The sequence below is a fragment of the Pinus tabuliformis genome, chromosome 6, assembly GCF_031772625.1.
Source record: "Pinus tabuliformis cultivar Carrire ecotype Pingquan chromosome 6, CPIR1, whole genome shotgun sequence".
NCBI lineage: Eukaryota > Viridiplantae > Streptophyta > Pinopsida > Pinales > Pinaceae > Pinus > Pinus tabuliformis.
In genome coordinates, this window is record NC_142292.1 from 1,641,603,061 (window position 1) to 1,641,626,460 (window position 23,400).

The following is a 23,400-nucleotide window of genomic DNA, read 5'->3' on the forward strand; positions in this document are numbered from 1 at the left end:
TATGCCAATTATGGGAAGAGAAATCCTTCTTGTGATGCAGACGTTAAGGCTGTATATAGGGATCTTGGAATTCAGGATGTTTTTCTGGAATATGAGCGTACTAGTTATAAGGAGCTCATTTCTTCCATCAAGGCTCAAGAGAATGAATCTTTGCAGCTTGTGCTGAAGTCTTTACAAGCGACATAAGTAACATCTGAAATGTCAGCTGTTGGACTGCTTCCAGCAGCTCTTCAGGGTATTGATATCAGGGAAATGCTTACCGGTGCATCTATTATGGATGAAGCGACAAGGATTCCTGTGGTTAAAACCAATCCTGCAGCCTTGTTGGCACTATGCTAGTATTGCAAATAACCAGAGAATAACAACCGTCACTGAGCAGAATGTAAAGATATTAAAGGAATCAGCATCAACACTGAATAAGTGAAAAAGGGTCCCACATATGCTCAGATAGAACTATGTGGTTATAAACATAATGTATTAAACATCCAAATGCATGAGCACTCGATTGTTGATACCAATAAATATACTAGAATTTCTAGTACGAATCGGCAAAAAAAGCAATGCCTGGAATCCTTGAACGAACGTAGCTTTCAAAATACACATGAACCCAGAGGAACCATTCCTACCACTTACGTATCTTGCTTCTGAAATGGATCACTGAAACCGAGAAAATGGATCTTGTAAATAAGACCGAGAGCCATGTCTAGACTCTAAATCATTTAGAGAGACCTTCAATCAACCTTGCGACAACTGTTTCAAATTTCTTTTCGTTATTGCTTCAGTTGAAGAATACCATACTCCAAATGGTACATAAAGAAAATACTCGTGTACATAGAATCTAAAGAGACAAATTAACTCGAATGATTTCTGTTATCAAATATAATTTTAAGAGAAGTTGCCAACGATGGGTAGAGATTCAATCAGCTAGCACGATCAATCCACTCTCACGTCAAAATTACCCACTTATGGAAGATGAAAAATCCAATATTGCTGAGTCGGTCTCACGTTTAAAGATCTTCCTGATTGATGGCCAAGTGTCGCGTGAACCAGCATCAAGGATGTGCAGATGCAACTGTTCAGCAAGCATCAATGTCTGAAAGTTTTAACCAACGGATGCATAATAGCAGACAGATGCGTTATGGCAGAGTATGGCACGGTAAACGAATAGGGGCAGCGTACCAAAACAACGTTCAATGCATGGCACAACGCTTCCAGAATCTTGCTATAGTCCAGATGGTCAAATTGCAGGTTGTCCAGCTGATCTCAAGGGCATTCTACTCAGCGATTCAGAGGATTCTCCAGGCCAGCGCTAAAAATACCATGGACAACGTTTCTTTTATGAACCGTTTATGAACAGTCAGGATAGCCAGAGAGCGCAGGTAATGCAAGGGTCAGGACTGTAAAAGACAGAGATGTCAATCAGGGGAGGCAACGGATTTCTGGCAGGCAATGGCAGATAACACTTCAATGTTTAAATCAAAGGGCCAGCGTTACAAATTGAGGAATGTGCAGAGGCCATAGTGAGGAATACATTGCAGTCAGAGATACGTTCTTGCTAGGGCAGAGATGGCAGGTCTGAGCAATGAGCGTTTTTAGAGCATAGGTGAATAAAAATAGCGCTGGAGAAATAACAGATTGCAGCTAAAATTTAGCTGAGACAATATTCATGAGAAAATATTCATAAAATTTATGGCAGAAATAAACTACACAGAGAGGCCATAAAACAAATGGCTCAAATTAATTTATGCAGGGCAGGAATACGCCTGCTCTGATACCATGTTAAACACACATGGGAAAGATAGAATAGGAAAGATAAATCATGTGAGTACGTTTTTTTATTAACAGAAGATATACATTTATAGTACATTATGTGACTCTTGGGTTTCAGATCCCAAGGTCTCTTGGACTGCTTTTTTCCATTCAACTTCCACACTAACCATTTAGGATTAGGTGTCCAACAAATTTTATCACAGGGATTCCCAAGGATGAAGGGAATACAGACTCTATGCCATAGACCAAATCATAGGGGCTTGTCCCAATAGATCTCTTTGTGGTTAACCTGTCTGCCCAAAGTGCATTAATAAGCTTTTTGTGCCAATTCTTCTTATTTTCCTCCAATACTTTCTTTATGATGTTGATCAAGCTCTTATTGGATGATTCAGCTAGACCATTACCTTGAGGGTAATAAGATGTGGAGTGGCCCAAGGTAATGTGGTACTTGTAGAAGAAATTGATCATTCTTTTGGATTTAAAGGCAGTAGCATTGTCTGTTATGATCTTTTCCGGACAGCCAAATCTAGAAAGGATATTGGCTTCTAGGAATTGCATGATGATTGAGTCAATGGCTTGCTTACAAGGGATGGCCTCTATCCATTTGGTGAATTAATCAGTGGCAGTTAGAATCCACTTATGTTGGTCAGAGGAAGAAGGGTGAATTTCTCCAATGAAATCTAAATCCCATTGTTGAAAAGGTCTCTCAGTGAAAATGGGTTTCAGTGGTAAAGGTAAAAGCTTTCTCTTGCCTTCAAAGATTTGGCATTTATGGCAAGAAATTACAAATTTTTTTACATCAGCAAACAGGGAGGGCCAATAGAAACCAACTCTTAGAATTTTATCAGCTGTTGACTTCCAATACAAATGTCCACCACAGTCCCCTGCATGAAATTCCTTGAGTACTTTGTTAGTTTCATCCAGTGTTAGGCAATTCAACAAAACACCTTCATGATTTTTCCAAAATAAAACATTGTCTACTATATAAAACTTTGAAGCTTTCATTTTCAAGAATCTCTTTTTAGTTCTGGATAACCCTGGAGGAGCTTGCAGGTTTAATAATACATAAGTTATATCAGCATACCAAGGTGATTGTAAAAATGCTTGATTGATCTGTGGAGTCGCCATCTCCTGCTTGTTATCCAGTTCATTGATGTCAAGGGCTTGAAAATTGGTTTCAGTCATCAACTTAGCTAATCCTTGTCCTTTTATCAGCTTTGTTGGCTTAATTTCAAGGTCATATTCCAAAATTTTAGCAATCCATTTACCTCTTTTTCCTTCAATTCCTTCTTGAGTCAGAATGTCTTTGACCACAACATTTGGGACATAGGCTATCACATGAGAGTACAAGATATAAACTCTGAAATCCTTGATGGCTTTTACAAGGGCATAAGCTTGTTTTTCCATGATTTGATATTTTAAAGGAGCATCTCTAAGTGCTTTGCTGAAGAAAGCAATTGGCTTCTCACATCCTTGGTCATCTTTTTGTAATAGGACAGTAGCAATAGTATGCTCGGATGAAAAGGAAAAGATTATGAAGTCCCTATCAAACTTTGGGCTTGTGAGGACCAGTGTTTTAGTTAAAGCTATTTTGATATCCTCAAAGGCTTGTGTAGCTTCTATTGTCCATTTGACTTTGGAGTCTTTCTTCAACATGTTATTCAGCAACCTTATTAGTTCAGCCAAGTTGAGTATGAATCTTCTTAGGAAATTGATCTTTTAAAAAAGCTTGTAATTCTTTTATGTTCCTTGGGTGAGGCACTTGGAGAATAGCTTGTATTCTGCCCGGGTCAATTCTGATGCCATCTTTTGAAATTATGTGACCTAGGAGTTTGCCTTCTTCTAGGCCAAACAATGATTTCTTTGGGTTCACTGATATGCCATATTTTCTGCAAATTAAGAACACTTGTCTTAAATGTTTTAAATGTTCTTGATCTGATTTGGAAAATGCAGCGAGGTCATCAAGATATATGACTAAAAAGTCATGAATCTCTTTTGCAAAGGCTATGTCCATTGCTTGTTGGAATGTGGCCCCTGCATTTTTAAGTCCAAAAGGCATTTTCACATATTTGAAAGTTCCCCAAGGTGTTGTAAAGGCAGTTTTATCTTGATCATCCGCGTGAAATAAGATCTGATTAAATCCTGAGAATCCATCTAACAGTGAGATCCTAGAAGCTCCCACTACCCTTTGTAAAATGTGATCCATTTTTGGTAAGGGGTAGTGGTCTTTGAGAGAGACTTTATTCAGATTTCTTAAGTCAACACACAGTCTTATTTCTCCCGTTTTCTTCCTAGTGGGCACTAGGTTTGAAATCCATTCTGAAAATCTAATAGGAGCGTTTATTCCAGCTTGGTACATTCTTTTGAATTCCTTTTCAATGAGAGGAAGGAGGACTGGATTAACCCTTCTAAGTTTTTGTTTAAAAGGCTTTTGATTTTCTTTTAAAGGTATTGTGTGTTGGATGACAGAAGTATCATAGGACTTGAGGTCCTCATAGCTCCATGCAAAGACATCTTGAAACTCTTTAAACAACTCAATGTACTTCAATTTTTGGTTGGGAGGCAAGGCTTTGGACAATTTTATCATTTTAGGGTCATCTACAGTTCTTATATTACAATCCTCAATTTCCGCATTTAAAGGTTGCATTTTTGGCTTTCTTGGTATATCATTTGAATCAAATATATCTTCCAAAGGAGTCAAGCCTGTGGGCAGAAAATTATCTTTCAACTCAATTACTTCAGATTCTCCCTCAGCAATTTCATCAAGGTCCATTTGTTTCAGCTGTTGTAAATTTTTGCTGGTAAAGATTGTTGGATGCAAGATGTGATTTGTTGTTTCAGCTGATATATTTTTCTCAATTTTGTCTATTTGCTGTTGATCACAAAGGGTGCTTGTGTCTATGTTTGTGCTTGAGAATTCCTCTTTCAAAGTCAAGAAATTATTGATTTGTGTGTCATTTTCAAACACTTGCCAATTTTTGACATTATCTAGAACAACAGGTCTGTGCTTAATTTCAGCAGTAAAGTGGTGATTAGGCTCGAATGGCAGCTTGCAGGTGCTGGCAAAAGTCGCCAAACTATGAGCATGTAAATTGTGGTTTCTTGGAATTTTAGTGAGCTGTGATTCTAAGAAGGTGTTAAGTATTTCATTTGCTGCCCCTCTATAAGCTCTCAGCCTAAGATCATTTGTAACAAAGTTTCCCTTTATCTGTTGAATAATCAAATCTGAGTCTCCTAGAATGGAAATCCTAGCTGCCCCTAGACCTTTAATGAGTTTAAGTCCTAGCAAAAGGGCCTCATACTCAGCCATATTGTTTGTACATCTGAAATTTAGCCTATATGCATGACCTTCAGCATGATCATTTTGCATGTTGTGTATCCAAATCCCTGCCCCTGCTCCTAATTTATTCACTGACCCATCAAACTCTAAGTACCATAAGATTTCTTGATTACCACTAGGATGAGGAGTTTTGGAAACTGTCTTAATGGGCAGATTTGGATTTTGTAACTGATATGGTATGTCTTGTTTGTTTGTTGCATCAATCACTTCAACAATTTTTTGATCTTGAGCACTAGATTGTTCATTTATGTTTTTTGCTTGTGCTGATTCTAGGAGTTTGACATCAGTTTTGGGACACCTTTCAGCATTGTATAAGATGAATGAATCCATATCCGAATGCATGGAATAAATGGGGAAGTTTTGGGGTTTCTCTTCACTGCTGACCACATATTTCATCAATGTTTCCCGGTACAATCTGCTGGCCAAAGACTGAAATGGTGGCATAAGACATGTCTAGCTGCAAAGATCCTTAGAGTTTTGCACCCCAAGATCTGGACAAAAGCATTCCATACTTTGGTGTTATATCAGCTACCACTACATCCATCAAAATAGTTTTGGTAGGGTATTGTACTAGAGATACACACAAATCTTTGATTAGGCCTAGACACCTGACCTGGCTGGAAACCGATGAGAACAAGTCCTTGTATGGCCTTGTGATATCTAGGTCCAATCTTTCCATCACAGACTTAGGCATCAGATTATGGGAAGCTCCTGAATCAAACATTGCATTATGCAGCACTTTGTCATGAATGTTTAAGCTTACGTAGAATGGAGGAACTCCTCCATCTACTGTTTTACCATTTTCCTCAGGACCAAAAATTAGTTCTGGTTGGTCATCTAAAACATTGACTGCATCTCTATTCTCTGATATTTGAAGTGACTTGCTGATTTTTTCCCTATAAACCTCATGTTTAGCCAATTCGAATAGTGGAATGGCTATTTTTAACTTGCCAATTTCTGTTTTTAGGTTGAAATGTTTTTCCATTTGAATCTTTGTATTCCGGGCAGCGAGGTTTTCCTTTTCTGCTGTGTTTTCAGTGATCTCCTGTCTACCAGAATTGCTGTTTGAAACTAGATCTATTTTAAAATTGTTTACAGGAGGGCTGTTTACACTTTCTTTTGGAGGAAAGGAGGTGGATGGCAGATTATTTGATGGTTGTAAGTCTGATATGTCCTCAACCGTGGGTTCTTTTGGATTGAGGTCTGTTTTAGCAGGAAGTTCTGTCAGGGCAGTTTTATCCTTTGATTTTTTTGGCTGCTTGGTATCTTTCAGCTTGCTAGGTTCAGGCACATCTATCGTTCTGCTTCTCAATTTGTATTGTTTATGGACCTCATAGACCGCTGCATCATATCCTTCTCTGAAATCAAATGATTCTCCGGATTTGGTTTGAAATTGGTTGAAATTATGAGCTTCTTGGTCATCTTGTGTTAAAAATATTTGTTGTTCACTGTTTAAAACCATTAGGTTGATTTGAGTATCCTCCATTGGCTCACTAGAGGTTGAGGCTTCTGCATAATTATCTTGAAATGGAGGTCTGATATTCTGGTCAGGGCCAGCCTTCCTGGTGTTAGGATTTTGATTTTTTCTAAAGTTTGGATTTCTAGTGGTGTTGCTTGGTTGACCTTCCCAAGAGGATTTTATTTCAATGGTTTCTACTCTATCACCTAATCTATCCATTCCTTTGATGATTGCATCAAGCTTTTGCTCAAATGCAGAAGGCTCTTCTTTGAAGGTAGTCCTTCTTTCAGCTCTAGCTCGGGCTCTTTTAGAGATCAGGTTTGCCTCTACACTAACAGCTATACTCTGCATGTCTTCTAAGCTGGCAGGAGCTCTTTCCCTTAGCTGATATGCCATATCAGAATCAAATCCATCAGGGAATTTGATTAAGGCTAAGTCAGGTGGAGGTCTAAGGTTCCGAGGAATAACATTGTACACGTTATTGAATCTAGCACAATAGTCTTGGACAGTTTCTTGTGGGCCTCTTTTTAAACTGTCATACTCTGATAGGATATGCAATGGGTCATTTTTCTTTTCCCATCTGTTCAAAAAGGTTTGGTAAAGGGCATCTAGATTAGCAATTGTGTTTGCAGCAAGTGCTCTAAACTAGGTCCTTACATCATCGGTTAATATTTGGACAAAAATTTTCATTCTGACATCGTTGTCATCAATTTCATAGTTCTCAAAATAGTCCATCATTTTCTTAGTGTGTTGTTGGGCTGTGTAGGAGCCAATACCATCAAAGTATGTGATTTTACTCTAATAATCTTGAGGCATAGCCCCTGGATTCGCAAGCAGCTGCAGAGGAGCATAACAGTTTGCCATATTTACAGGTATGAATGGGACAGCTGGAAGCACTGGGATAACAACTGAGATAAATGGAGTGAATGGAGGAGTGGAAGAGGTGCTTTGAAGTGATGATGGTGAACTAGAAGAAGCTGCAGCAAGAGTAGGAAGGACTGCTGCCTTTCCAGGAGGAGATTGGGTAAGGTTTTGCTGAAGTATATCAAGATTTAAATCAGCAGAATTTTCTAAACTTTCTTGTCTTTTAAGGCTTTTAGAGATCAAATTAGGGTTTTCCAAAATAGCTGGAGGATTGGGATCTGGGTTTGATCTAGTGTACCGAGTTTTCTTCTTTGGAGCCAGCTTCTAAATGTGTTTTTGGTATTTTATAGAGATATTTAAAGGATGATGCTTTTGACAATATTTCTCTAGGAAAGTATGAATTATGAAGGTCTTGAATTTTCCTAAAGATTTTTTGAAAACAGCAGGAAACTGATCGAATTTTTGAGACAGCTGTATAAATCCTAATGCTAGGTTGGAGATTGACTGAAGCAGCTTTTATTTACTCCTGTAAATGCATAGCAAAAACAGTTTCAAAGGCTACCTGGCTAACTTCAGGCTCCATCTGTAGCTTTAGAAAATAGACAACAGTAACAAACAGTCATTCAATCCCCAGCGAAGTCGCCAATGATGTTATCACTCATGTTGTTCCCCAGGAAAATTCTGAGGGAATATGGCCGAGGTAACCACTAAACAGTATTTTAGCTGTAGATTCTAGCCAATCTGCAACCAAAGAGGGCTCTCTCTTTATGATTTAGATTTGTTTTGCTATATGTTAGGCTAGTTATGAAGCGCAAGTATTTGTTTGGGAGGTGACATTCAGTAGAACAAAGCTACAAAATAAGGGAAGTTCAGACCATTGGGTTAATGGAGTCAGTGAAAATGAATTTTTGGGTATGGTTTCTTAGGCAAAAGGAGGAACTACAGAGCACGATAATTGAACATAGAACAATTTTCAAGCTAGAATAAGATGAAATGAAGTCAGGAATGAAAGGCAATCAAGAATCTTTCATTATGCTAACAGAGGGAAAATGAATAAATATTATCAAGGAGCAGTTAAGAACTCCTTAATTATATTTAGAGTGTAAGAACCAGGGAGACGGGAGCAATCAAGAATTCCTGCCTATGCTAGTCCTGAAGAAAACATGGAAATTGACAGGAATTGAGCACAAAGTACAGTCAAGTAAATTCTGGGCTATTCTTTTTTCCTAAAATTTAGAATATGATATATAGATGATATAAAACATAAGAATAGTGAACAAGAGTTAAAAGACTTATTGATCCATGAGGTAACACGATAATTCTGAAACATATTCCTTTGCCATTAATCCCACAACCAACAAGTTCATCAGCAAAGCATTCCAGCAATCTTTATTCAGAAGGGTTCTCAAAATTACAACGCAGGTCCAGAATGATATTCACCAACCAACAACAATACATATCTTGAGGAGGTATTTATAAAAAGAGTTACAAAATATCTCATAGAGAAAATATCAAGCATTAACTTCATCCATCTACTTCTTCAAAGGCAGTAAATGACATTGAAAACAGAGCACAATGAATGCAGGAGTAACTTGCGTTGTGCTAGCTGCCTTAGGTGGTCTGATATATTTGACTTTTTGACTCAGCCAGTCGGCTGGTAGCTGTCTCTTTATCCCACGTTCCTGCATTGCTGTCCCGACCCTATCATCTGTGCCTGATTCTGCCTTAACGCTTTTTAGCATGAATTCCTTTCTCTGTTATTTTCATTTTTCTGATAGGTGGCATGTGCATTGAATTTGATTTAATGCAGATGATCAAAAAGAAAAAGCACTAACACTACCTTGGTGGTAAAACCTCCAACATGCCCTGCCACCATTGGTCTGTTGGCAGCTGGTGCCTTTGTAGTTTTATTAATGTTTCATCAGCTTCAGTATACCTGTAGTAATTGGGCTGGACTTAAAAAAGATGTGTTATTTCATGCTCGATAAAGAACAAATTTTCCAATTTGTCATATAAGATCTGTCTAGAGGTAGGTACTATGTCTTCTGAAGTGCTTGATGATGCTGTAATCTGATTGGTTACATATGTATTAACCCTGTGAGCATACTGTTCATGTGTCAATAGTCTTCGATTGCTAGTCAATAAGCTGGGTAACCCTTTGCTCTGCAAGATTGCAAACTTTTCTGTAAAGGCATTTATTTCTGTCTGCATTTCTTGGCACTTTCTTTCCAGATTTTGTATAAAATTCCTCATGGTCAGCACCTTTTTCACTGTCAAAATGGTGTCTGTTCTGTCCTTGATATCCAGAGCTACTAGCTGTTCTCTGGTATGAGTATTCAAAAAATGAATTAGTCTATTGGCCTGTTCAGGCTTGTTTGCTAATAATGCTCTGGCCTTTTGAATCTCAACTTGAGCTATTTCTATCAATTCAATTTGGTCATGGATAGTCTGTATTGATGTCCATTGATCAGTGATGGACTGGCCAATTTTAGTCCACAAAATTGTTTTGATTTCTGCCAGAGTTTTGTGAAGAGTAAGGTCTTTCTCCAAGGATTTTACCTTATTTTCCAAGGCCTTTACTTCTCTTGTTTTCTCAGCCACAGTTATTTTTGATTTATCATAGCTCACCTCTAGCTTGGCCAGTTTTTCTTTGGCTTCCTTTAGCTCTGCCATTTGGAGTTCTAACATCTCTTCCATGCTCAGGCTGGTATCTGGTACTACTGTTGTTGCTGCTGTAGTTGTTGCTGTAATTTTTGCTGAAGCTGAGGTACCTGCTGTTGATTTTGGGACAGCGGGAGGGACTACTGCTGTAGTTGTTGGAGGTGCTGTTGTGACAATTGGAGCCATTTGAGATGGCTGAGAGGTCAACTCTCCCTGTTTTCCTTGTAGTACTTCCTCCAATGCCTTCTCTGTTTCTGCCAGTTTCTCATTCATCCTCATCAGTGAACTCACCACGTCCTCCTCTTCTTTCTGCTGTGCAACTTCTGTGGTTTGAGGGTGCATTGTAATTGGCAGCTTGAGCTGCTTCCTGAGGGCTGTAATATCTTCTTCTTTCTTTTTTATTAAGGCCTGTATGCCCTTGGGATCCTTGGGATCATGTCCCAGCTCAATAATAATTTCCTCTAAGGATTTGATCCCGTTATCCTTGGATAATGAGGAGGCCTTCTGCAACTCTAATTGGGCAGAGGTATTGTGCAATGAATTCTGCAATTTGTGAGCTAATAATGCCTTGTCTGCCAAGGTGGAGTACACCATTTTTCCGGTTTGTTTATGTAATTCAATCTGGTCCATTGGGTGGATGTCTTTAGAGAGAACTTCCAGATTGGTCCTAATATAATCAGCAGCTGACTGTGGCTGCTGCATTGTGGGCCTAAAGTGACTAAGAGTCATTTTTCCTTCTTGAATATCATAGGCTGCCATTAGCCTTTGTTGATTTGTGGGGGCTATTCTCAACAATTGATTATAAAGTTGGATCCTTACTGGCTCATTTCTAGCCTTTATTTCAGTAAATGCTTTCTTGATATCCGAGCCTTGCTTGCTCTGTGCCCTGTTGGATGTAACCTCCACACCATGCTGCCTCTCTTGCTCTTGCTGATATGAGCTAGTTGATGTTTCCAAAATTGGAGGGATCTGTTGTTCAGTTGTTCCCTCACCCCTTAGGTTGCCTGCTATTTCCTCTGCCAGTTCCTCTTCAGAGTAAGGGTTTAACCTTTGCCTCTTTCCCCTTGCCGTTCTGTTGATCCACCTAAAGGTGTGTCTTCTTGTCTGTCTCTTTTCTTGGCTCTTTCCTCATTGAGAGGAGTTTGTAACACAGGGATTTCAGGTACCTTTGTTTGTGTTGAAGGACCTTGCCCTTGGCTTTGCTCCTTTGCTGTATCTGGCTGGTCTGCCATTATATCTTGCTGTTTTGAATGCTGTACTTCTTTGCCTTTGGATGTCCCTGCAGGTGGAGTACTCTCTTGGGCAGGTTGTTGTGAAGTTGTGGCAGATGATGTGCCCGCTCCAATGTGTTGAGGCAATATGAAAGGGACCTGTCCAAAAGAGTCCAGGTCAAGTGTTTTTTCAAGCCCTTTCATTGCTTTTTCTAATTTCTCCTCTTCAGTAATCTCTTCAACTAATGTGCCTTCTACCCATTCTTGTTGATTAACATATTGTTGAATTTCAAGGATTTTGTGGGGAACATATCCTGTAAGCTTGTTTTTGACTCTTCTAAAACTTATGAAATGTTCAGGGTCATATGGTGACCAATGAAAACTTTGTTTCAGCATAAGTTGATCCCTCAAAATCTTATCTGCTTCTTCCCAGGCTTCTTCCCTTTTATTGAAGATAAAAGGGCCCAATTGATTTCTTATCTTGAGCTGTGCATTTTTCCTAGCACCATAGAAATGAGTCAAATCTGAACTACTAAATTGCCGGAAGTATTCCAGGGCAAAGAGTCTCATAGGGACATACTTTGGCAGCTTGTAGGGAGTTAATTCACAGCCATAAATCCTGATCACTGTGTGGTTTTGGTAAAAATACTAGTCACCTATACTGTAGTCCTTGGAGAGATGTAGAATTTTCTGCATTTCAGCAGAGAGCCTGGCAGGAGGAGTTGTCATCAACAAAGAAGTGGCTGGATATATGAATAGGTCAATGAACTCACAATATGTATAAGGGGAGTTGTGGACTTCATGGAATACTGAGGTCCAGAAAATTACAGACCTCCTTTCTCCTTTGAGGTCCAATCTTCTAAGAGGAATTTGGAAACTATCAGGTTGATAGTACAGCAGCAAATGATATATGTAGGATGTGTATTTGAACACTCTTTCTCTATCCAAGTTCATGAATTTCTCATGGATTTTATTTGATATGAAGGTGGCATAATCATACTTGACAGCATGGGGCTGTCCTGGAGTGAATATGGACATCAATACTAAAACAATTTCATCAACAAACTCACTAGTTTTGAATCCTAAAATGTAGGATATCATGTCTATAATGAGTCTCCTTGCCTCAGTGAACCAAGAATGGAGATAAGGAGGAGGCTGCTGGGGCTGGCAATTTGGTTTCATGAATAATTGAGCAATTCTGGTTATCTCTGAACTGGGCAGTTTGGCACCTTGGTCAAGCAAGAATTTCATGGTGAGAGGAGCCAGAGGCTGAGTTGGCTTAAAGTTCAGCATCTCATTTATGGATTGAGGAGTAATATAGAAGAGTACAGTCCTAGATGGAGCCATAACTGCTCTTTGTGTGGGTTCATAATTTGCACAACATAAATGGATGAGATCAGGGAGCACATTCACTGAAGGGAGGTAATAGATAGGCATGCTGGATTCCCAAATTCCCAAGACATCCGTGTTGCTTCTGTAGCTATTTCTAATTTCACAAAAGGCTTGCAGGTGAGGCTTGTAACCCATCATATCTTTAATTTGGAAATCCCTGTCAGCAAGAGGGATCCATTCCAACTCTTTATGTGGTGCATTCAAGGAGGCAACATTCAAGGCCACTGGAGCCTCCATTTTCAAATTGTTTTATGACTTTTTGCACTTGTAATTAGGGACTTTGCAGCAACAATGTGGTAAGATGATACACTGTGGGCTTTTCTGTGGCAATTGCAGGCGGAAATAAGCTTAATTTTAGCTCGATGGGCGAATTTGCAGAGGGAAAGACAGTTCACAGGTTTTATTTGAAAAAATGGGTGAAACAGTGATGTTAATTCATAGGTGTAGAGGCAACACTGTGATTTTGAGTCGAATTCTGGTTCTGTGGTCAATTTTCATAGAAAAACTTGGAAAAAACAGGGTTTATGAGTGAATTTCGGGTAAATACCTGTTTTATGGGCGCCTGGTGCAAAATGCAGGTAGAAGACTGCGCTGAGGGGCCGAGTTGCGGAGTGAATTCACCTGGGTGGCGGACTGTGCAGCAAAATAGTGTTTTGAACGTAAATGACCATGCAAAGCTCGCGCAAAACAAACAAAGAGAAATGGACAAAAACAACGTTAAAATGACTTTTTAATTTTTTTTTTACTTTTGGCGGGTTTTTGGTGCGCTTTGGTCGGGTGACGTCAGCATGACGTCATCTTTGTCAGGTAGCAGGGGGTATGGAAGGTGACGTGTCAGATGACGTGGCGGACACGACATACGAAATAGTGACAGGGTGGCAGCGGACGTGGGTGCTGACGTGGTCGGCGGAAAGCGGGAGTGGTTTGTGGTTTTTATCGCACCGCTTTATGTACGGCGGCGGTTTTCGGCCAAACGGACGCGATAAACTGTGGGAGCGACACGCGTCCCACAGTACGACGGGAATACCGCTTTTTATTGCGCGCTATCTTTCAGACATCGGGGCGCCTCCGATATTGACGAGAGCCGTCCGATCTGAAGGATCGGATCCGACGGTTGACGGGACAAGAAGTTGGCGGGGAGGTACGGCGCGGGGACCCACCGTATCATTTCATTGTTTTGTAAGGTTTTGCGTAGTATTATAGTGTATTGCAACTTTGGGTTTTCGGGTTGGTTATTTAATTAGCCAAGTGTTAATTAAATCCAAAGGTATGCATGTACGGGGATGGTTGTTGCTCCTTGCGCAAAGCCTGAGCAACAAAATTACTTGCAACGCGACCATCATCACAACACATTCGCGAACCGTATGTATTGAAAATTCGAGCAAACCGCACCTCAACATTCTCCTTCCTTCCTGTGAAGAAATTGTCAGCAGCAATAACACTGTCGCCTCTTGCCATGAGCCTGTCAAGTAGATGACTGCCAACAAAGCCAACTCCACTCGTCACGACAACTCGCAGGGACTTTCTCTTCAAACCTAGGAGCAATTTAGCCCCTGAACTCACCATCGAACCCGAATGGCACTGAGCACACCGATAAACAGGCGTCTCATAAACAACCCAATGAGGTTTGTTGGGCACAAACCTTCCATTTTCATTAACATTAGAAGCCAAAAAACCACGCTGAAGGATAAAGAAAGTCGATGCGATGGCAATTCCTATCAAAATTAACAGCAGCTGTTGCTCCCTGAGCAAATAATCTAATAGACCACGTCTTTTCTGGCTTAAGAGAGTACTTATCACTATTATTCATATTGGACTGATAAATTTCTGATCCTCTGATAAATCAGTTTTCAATGAGCCACCACCGGGCAAGTCCGATCTGCTACCACCGAACAAATCTGGAACTCTAATGCGCCACCACCGGGCAAGTCCGATCTGTTGCCACTGAGTAGATTAGGAACTTCAATACGCCTCCACCGAGCTACTCCAATCTGTTGATCTCGTGATTTACTCACTGATTCAGATCCAGCAATATCTGACAACTCAGCAAGATCAATTCCGCTCCGATGAGCAAATTCGCCATTTTTCAATATAGCCAAAAAATCGATCTGATCAAAACTGATCCGATATGCCTCTCCCGGATAGATCTGCAACTTCTTCGATCTGCTCCCTTCGCAAATCGTCAAACAAAGATGAGGCTTCCCGCAAATCCCCTTGAAGGTGGATTGGCGCGTTCCCGAGCGTATTGGCGCGATTTTTCCGTGATTTTCCGCGCCAATCGGTTATTTTGGCGCTCTGGTGCGATTAATAGCCGAACAGCCGCGCCAATTCCGCTTCCTTGCGCTACTATCAGTGCGAAAAGCGCGCCAATTCCCTTCTACTCAGAGAAAAAAAAAACATCCGAGTCCGAGCCAGGTGTTCTGCAGTCCACCTGCTCAATTGAGCACAAAGCTCTTTGTGTACACGCGGCCACAGAGGCACCTCAAACCACACAGGCAATTCTGTTACAAGGCAAGCTGGCCACAAAGACACTTCAGTCACAAGAGGTGATACAAGATCAGGCTCACCCAATCTGAGCTCTGATACCAAGATAAAATGTGAACATAGTTGAAAAAGAAGGAGATGTAGCTCATAGGTGAGGCCTGCACCTGGAGACTACACTCAGAACAGAGAGATCACTCTCGTATACTCTATTATTCATGAATGAAAGATTACAACATTTAAGTACAACACTAAGAATTAGGAAGTTGCAACCAAACCCCTAAACTCTAGGAACTAATCCTAAACTAGGGAGATACGTTACAACTATGTAACCATTTTCTTCATTAATACAAAATAATATAATTATTTTCAACTCAACCTAACAAACCCAGAAGAGATCTTCAAAAGATTTGTTAGAATCTAGAATAGTTACGCTTAAATAAATTAGCGAAGAGAACTATGTTGGCCGAACGAACTATCTTCGTCCCGAAATCAAACTCCTAAACATTTCCCCCGATGAGGACGACTTGATTATTATTCGCATTCTCAACCGGGATGTGAAGATTGACTTCGCATTTATTCACCTGACAAAATTCATTCTATCTTCATATTGAAGTTAGAATTTGAGTGGGCTTAATGGTTAAGAGTATGTGTTTCCTCTTAAGAGATTACAGGTTCAAAACCAAAGGGGTTAGAGTATGTATGTCTTCACAGGGTTAGTAGTCAAATCGCTGCGTGGAGGTGGGTCCCTTGTCCCACAAACAAAAAGGTCTCATATACCAATTTGGTGTCTGGCTTCCCTGCGACCTTAAAAATGGATATTATTATTATTATTATTAAGAAGAAATTCATGCGATATGTATGATATAAGTTATTTTTTATGTACATGGAGGTGGTCTCTCATCGCGGCACAATTCCCTGGGCCAACAGACAAACAATGAAATAAAAAACTACCGGAAAATTTATCTGACCAAGAAGAAATGCTATCAATGACCCAATCTCAACATAACGGGAAAAATCTGAAGACTGCAAAAATCTCCTCCCTTGAAAAGTCTTGTGTTCAAAACCATCCTTGTGAGAATAAAAATTATTAGTGAGATTAAATGGCTCCGGTTATGGGTGCAGTGAAAGCTTTCCAATCATGTAATATTAAACAAATTATGAATTGAGGTTTGTTTTTAGAATTTTGGTGTTTAGAATCTATTTGCAAAAATTCCATAATTATTAAATTCATGTTGCAAATAATTATTAAATTCGTGTTGCAAACTAGAACAATTTTATCATAACCGTTCATTACGACAACATTGCCTTTGTAGCAGCTAATAATCTGGCTGAAACAAAAGCCAGAAGCTGCACCTTCTCCATGTCAAGTTTAGTGTCTGAGATATCCCCAAATTCACTTTTCAGGATTACCGGAGAGATTATTGAGCCTGAACAATTATACCCTCTGGACTGTAATCTGCTCTCGTATCTATCTGATTCTGGATCAGAATGATTCTGAATGGAACCGGCTACATTAGCCGCAGGGACGAATGAATTTGAAGAAGTGTTTTGGTCAAAGCAATGTGCAGGGTGTTAGCGGTTTCACCGACCCTGATGATCACAGAAGAGAAATATTTCTTCGATAACGCACAAAAGGTAGATTGGATTCATGAACTTGATTTACAGAAATGAAGCCCACCGTCTCTCGGCTTGTTGCTGTCGGAATCCGAGGAGGAATGGACGGGATGAAATACAAACAAATTTGTGTTCGATGGGTGTAGATCCCATAAGAAACATAATCGATTAGCAATATTTCTTAAGAAACGTAATCGGTTAATTTTTATAACTTGCACATTGTACATGTATGGTTGAAGTTAAATTACAGTCGTCTCTTATCATCAAATTGGGTTTCATTTTTATAAATCAATATATAGATATATATAAGATTTGAATTAAAATCAGTGCGAAAGACAAATGTAATTTAAACCAGCTAACTAATATACATAAATTTATGGGTAATAATTAGTTTATATATATATATATAAAATATTTGAATTCAAAGTATGGGTAAAGGCCCATAGAAACTGAAGATAAATTGATGTAGCAGAGGATTGCTCTTTGCAATTTTACAAATTAGTAGATTTCTCTTTTCAATATTATCAATCAGTTAAATAAGATTATATTAGAAACATTAGTAATAAATGACTAGAGTGAAATTTGACTAACTGAAACTGAACTCGAAAGTTGATGGATGGTTTTGACACCTAGCAAGTGGTTGGAATTACATTCTCCAACACTCTTCCTTAATTACAACCACATAAAAATTTAATTAAGATGCCTACAGGGCTATGTCTCAGCTAGTCTTACAATTTAAAAAAAATGACTTCACTTAGATTTACTTTTCTTCTTCTCTTCTTCCATATCCTATAGCCTCTAAATTGTTCAAATTTTTCTTCTTCTTGTATCCTTCATTGGTTGGTACAGATATTTTATTTTTCCAAGTTGTCTAAGCATGTCTTGGACTTCTTCAAAAAACAACTTGGTATGTGGGTTTTTGCCACACATTATTTCTGTAGTGTTTTGTTCATCATCAGTTTGTTGCAACATAAGACCATAATACAATTTCAGCTTTTCAGGCCTCCAATATCTGAAAATTTCATTGTTGTTTTCATCCTCCAAGTTGTCTTCAACATTCATTTCTGCGACTTCTATGCAGACTTTATCAAAGCATGGTATTGCAAGCTATGCGTCAAGGAAATTTAACTCATCTTTATAATTATGTCGTTTACCTGCACACTGGAAATCAATGATAAGTTTAAAAACATATGTAGAACCATATTGGTTTTGTTTGTTTTGCTCTCCAATGAGAGCTTTGTCTCGTTGTGTTTCCTTCTTTTGCTTCTACCTTTCTTTTCTCTTTGTGGGCTTCCTTCTTTGCCTCGACTTTCTCTGTCTTTGTTTCTTGCTCTATCTTTTTCACTTTTGTACTAGCCTATACTGTTGTAAACAGACAACCTTCCATTTGATTTTTAGACACAATTGGGCTTCTCTTACTGAATATCATCATGTCAATGTGATATTTTTGTTGCATCATTTGCAACCATTCATCATTAGTCAGTAAGTTGTTCAGACACAATTGAGCTTCTCTTACTGAATATCATCATGTCAATGTGATATTTTTGTTGCATCATTTGCAACCATTCATCATTAGTCAATAAGTCTTCATCAATATTTACATCAACAATATCAATTGTTGATTCACCACAGCATTGATTGTTTCAATAGCAGATTCATTGTCATCAGCAAGCTCTATCGCTGGATTCACCAAAATTTCATCAACAAGTTTTGTTGTTGGATTCACCAAATTTTCATGAGCAAGCTCTATTGTTCGATTCATCAAGTTTTCTTCAGCAATCTCTGTTGTTGGATTCATTAAATTTTCATTAGCAATCTCTGTTGTTGGATTCATCAAATTATCATCCACTTGCAACTCTGCATAGTGGGAATCATGAGCATTTACGTGCTCCTTCTCTGCTTCTTCTGCAAATTTATCACAATCATCGTCCACTTGCATCTTAGCACAATGGTATTCAACACAATTTTTATCTTCAACTTCAATACTCCCCCTTACATGAAAACTCCTCTTAAGGGTGTCGCTATCTTCCTTGGTTGTCTTTGTTTCAATTATTCCAATTGTCGCTTCTCATTAAGCTCTATTGTTGGATTCATCAAATTTTCATAAGCAATCTCTATTGTTGGATTCATCAAATTTTCATCTACTTGCAACTTTGCATAGTGGGAATCACGAGCATTTACACGCTCCTCCTCTGATTCTTCTACAAATTTATCACAATCATCGTCCACTTGCATCTTAGCACAATGGTATTCAACATAATTTTTATCTTCAACTTCAATACTCCCCCTTACACGAAAAATCCTCGTAAGGGTGTCGCTAGCTTCCTTGGTTGTCTTTGTTTCATTTATTCCAATTGCCTCTTCTCATTATAAAAAACAAAATGCAAACATCTCTTGTTGTTGCTTCAAATTTCTTAACCTCTTGGATATTCCCATTTGTTGAGTGTTAACTCACTACGACTCAACAAACAAAACAAATTGTAAACATCGCATCTAATTGCAATAAAAACACCTTTACTTTTTTTGCTTCCACAAGCAAATGAGTCTACAAATTTTCAAAAAAACAACACTTTTACAAAAACATTTATAAAAAAATCACAATACCCTGAACCCATTAGAACAATACTTTTTTTAATCTCTTTTTTTCAAAAAATCATTTTTTTTTTATTAATCAAACCACACCTTTCAACAAAACAGCCTCTTTTAAAATAAAACCACTCATTTAAAATGTTTAAAAAACCTTTTTTAAGAGGGTCTTTAAGAAAATATCACTTAATAAAAGGTCACTTGAATGAACCTTCGAATATTGCAATTCGAAATATAGGAGAGATATATGAGTAGAACACTTCTCGTTCTTCGAAGGCTTTTTGTTTTTCGTTGTCCTTGTCGTTTAGTGAAAGAGAGTAGTTTGAGGACCTTTCATACCTTCAAACAAATTGCTCCCTTGGTTTTATATTTTAACTTCAGTGGGTTTCATAGTTCTCAACAGGTTTTGTGGGCAATTTTGCACACTCTTTCGACTAACGAGGTGAGTCAATTTTAAAAATTTGACAATTGCATAAGTTCGCACATTTTTGAACACCGTCTTTTTGGTTGGGATGTGAAATTGACCATTGTCGCACTTTCTCTTATTTACAGGTGCATAATTCAAATTGATTTTTCACTTTCTTCTCAGTGTCAATACTTACTGCTTTCTTTAGAGTCTTATGCAATCTAGAGCTTTTCTCTGCTGCTCTTAAAGAATCTCACGCAACCTATGCTCTGATACCATGACAAAAAGGATGAACCTTTGAAAATTTGTGAAGGCTTCATTTGAAGGCTTCAAATAACTTGGTGAAGCCCTCGTACCTCGTGACCTTTGCCATAGATCACCGTTTGACTACTTGTGCTTTGTGCAACAAACTTTGTTTGTCATTTTGTGGAGCAAATAATAAAAGGATTTCAAACAACTTAGCATATGATACATTTATAAAATCATTTCGCTCCCTTTAAAATCAGCGCTTCATTTTTTTGTTTGCGCTCGCAAGGAAGAAGCAAGGGTCGTAAGAGGCCGCACATGTGAAGAGGAGGAAGTGCAACAATTGTGCACCAGCAAGAAAGGCCTAAGTGTATCACTTTTGCATTTCATCTAAAAGGAAACTGCACAATAGATTCGAGAGTTACGAATTTTTAAAATTGACGTATTCGAATCTTTTGACAGATGCACAATTGCTCCACTTTGTCTTTTTCACTGGTGCAAAATTCGAGTTGATTTCGCACTTTCTCCTTAGTCTCAACACTTGCTTCTCTCTTTGGAGTTTTATGCAATCTCGATTTTTTCTATGTTGTTTTCAAGGAGTATTATACAATTTATTTTATGATATTATGAGAAAAAATAAGATAAATCAATGGAACAGAGGATTTCTTTTTTCAATATTACAAGAGTTAAATAAGATTATATTAGAAATATCAGTAATAAATTATTGGAGTGAAACTGGACTAAACTAGACTAATTGAAACTTGGACATTAGATGAACACTCTTGACATCTAACAAGTGACTGGAATTAGATTTTCCAATAATATCTAACTCTAATTTAAAACAACTAACTAAAATATCTAAATTTATAAATAATAGTTATTTATGTATACTTATATAGAATTATGAAAAATTATTGAATAATGCACAAGAAGTACACTGGAATCATAGTTACTAAATGGTATATCATAGTCGCTAAAGGAAAGTTTGGATTTGTAGGCCATAAATAGATCCCTTAAGAAACATGATCAATTAATAGTATTTGGAATTAGATTCTCTAATAATATCTAAATCTAATTTAAAATAACTAACTAATATGTCTAAATTTATAAATAATAGTTATTTATGTATACTTGATATAGAATTATGAAAAATTATTGAATAATGCACAAGAAGTACACTGGAATCATAGACATGATTTACTAAATGGTATATCATAGTCGCTAAAGGAAAATTTGGGTTTGTAGGCCATAGATAGATCCCTTAAGAAACATAATCAATTGATAGTATTCTTAATAAAGGTAATGTTTTAATTTACCCATTATAGTTTTTCTGGTTATTATTAAACTAGTATAATCACACTTTATTAAACTAGTATAATCACACTAATAAATGTGTTGATATTAGTGGATACGTTTATATTAATATGTATAATTATATTAATAAATATAGTTTAAAATTTAATTATTATTATATAACTATTTACATAGTGACATTGATTGGTCGAGTTCTATTAATTTACTTGTACCGCAAGAAATTCATTTCTGTATAATTAACATTATACTTTTCCATGAAATTTACGAGTGGCGTCAACCCACCGCCACATCCCGGCTACGGGTTTCGAGGGTGGACGTCATAACGAAAATAGACAAATTACAATACAATTATCTTGGACGTCACCTCACATTGAATGAGTTGTCTCGTCCCTCTGCCATTATGTACTTTCAGCAAAATTTTCCATGAATTGCTCAATATCTCCCTCTGCCATTATGTGCTTTCGCAAAATTTGCCATGAATTGCTCAATATCTTAACCATGTGATCCTATTGTTGGATCTATAGAGTGCGGGATTTTCTTCATTACCATAGTAGCGATCTAAACCTAGAAACAAACTAGCTGAACAAAGAAGTGCTATAGTGGTTGGAAGGTTTGAAATTCCGAGTCTCAATCACATTGTAGAATACTACTACGGTGCGATGGTTTGTATCTGGCTTCGCCACATCATTTAGCTCTCTATCGAACTATTGGTGGAGACGGAACAACTTCTTTTCATCATCGAGCCAATCCATAGATAGAGTTCTTATATAAGTCATAGTGATCTCACTTTTCTTCTAGAGGGCCTTTGTTTCTCCTTATCCTCCCCCATAGATTGCGGCTTGCTATCAATCGCAACGTTCCTTGACTCAATTCTGCTTATTCTAAAAGTAGGGGTTCGGTTGCAATTCCCTCCACCGATGGTTGGAGAGATGACAGAAGATCACTACATATTCATACCTATCAAACAGATGGAAAATCGAGGAGTTAGGCTCATGGATTGTTATGTCTCTGATCTTATCATAGGCCAAAATGATGCACTAGATGGAAATAGACGGAAATAAATAATAGAAGCAAGTCAGAAAAGAAAGATTACATGGTGGAAAATAGAGTTAGACTAGAGTTCCAATCGTTAAAGACGAAATCATGTGTCTTTTTCTATTGTCGAGACAAAGGGAAACGTCTAGAAATAAGAAACATCGAGAAACAACTCACTCAAATAGAAATTTCAATCGAGATGTTGAGTTCTTACCTTAATTGGTCTACTGATCTTTGGGGTACTAAGGCTATTTATTCATGTTTCTTATAACAAATTGATTTCCTTTACAAAGTTGGTCTGCATCTCTTTCTTTTTTGAATATGAACTGCACTATTTTTTGTGAAATGAGAGTCCGATATTTTTTTTTACCGATAGTAGATTAGAGTTCTTTGCACATAGAGGTGTCGTTTTGAATATGTGATCTAACTTAGTTACTCTAAAATAAGGTGCATCTATTACTGATGTTTCGGCCAAGAACCTTAATTCCCTATCTTCCCAGTGATTTCTAAAAACGTTTACATCGATTCATTGGTCTCCTTATGCAAACTATTTATTCCTTAGAATACTGATCTTGAACCTTAAGGCGTGCCACCGCTCCATAGAAGATTTCTACAGTTGAGAGAAACCTGCAGTCCACACTAAAGGAAACCTGTCTTCCATCCTTTTCATGGATGACGGAGTTTTCTATCTAAGTTTAGAGCGTAAGGGTTCAGGCCAATTTCAAGCTTCTTTCTAACCAACCTCTTTCCTTTCTTTCAGTGTTAACCAGAACACTTCTAAATCTGCGTATATGCACCTCTCCCAAATAATTAGAGCCGTTATTTATAACCCAACTGAATCCATAATTTCCACGATACGATAATAGGCTTTCAAACTTCATTCTCTCTAGTCCCAAAACTATGATCACCTGTAGTGCTTAAACTCACTCTTCTAAAACTGGAATGTACTCTTCTATTAAACAAACCAACACGAGAGGAATTCAATTGAACGGGGACACAACTTTAGCAGAGGATATTT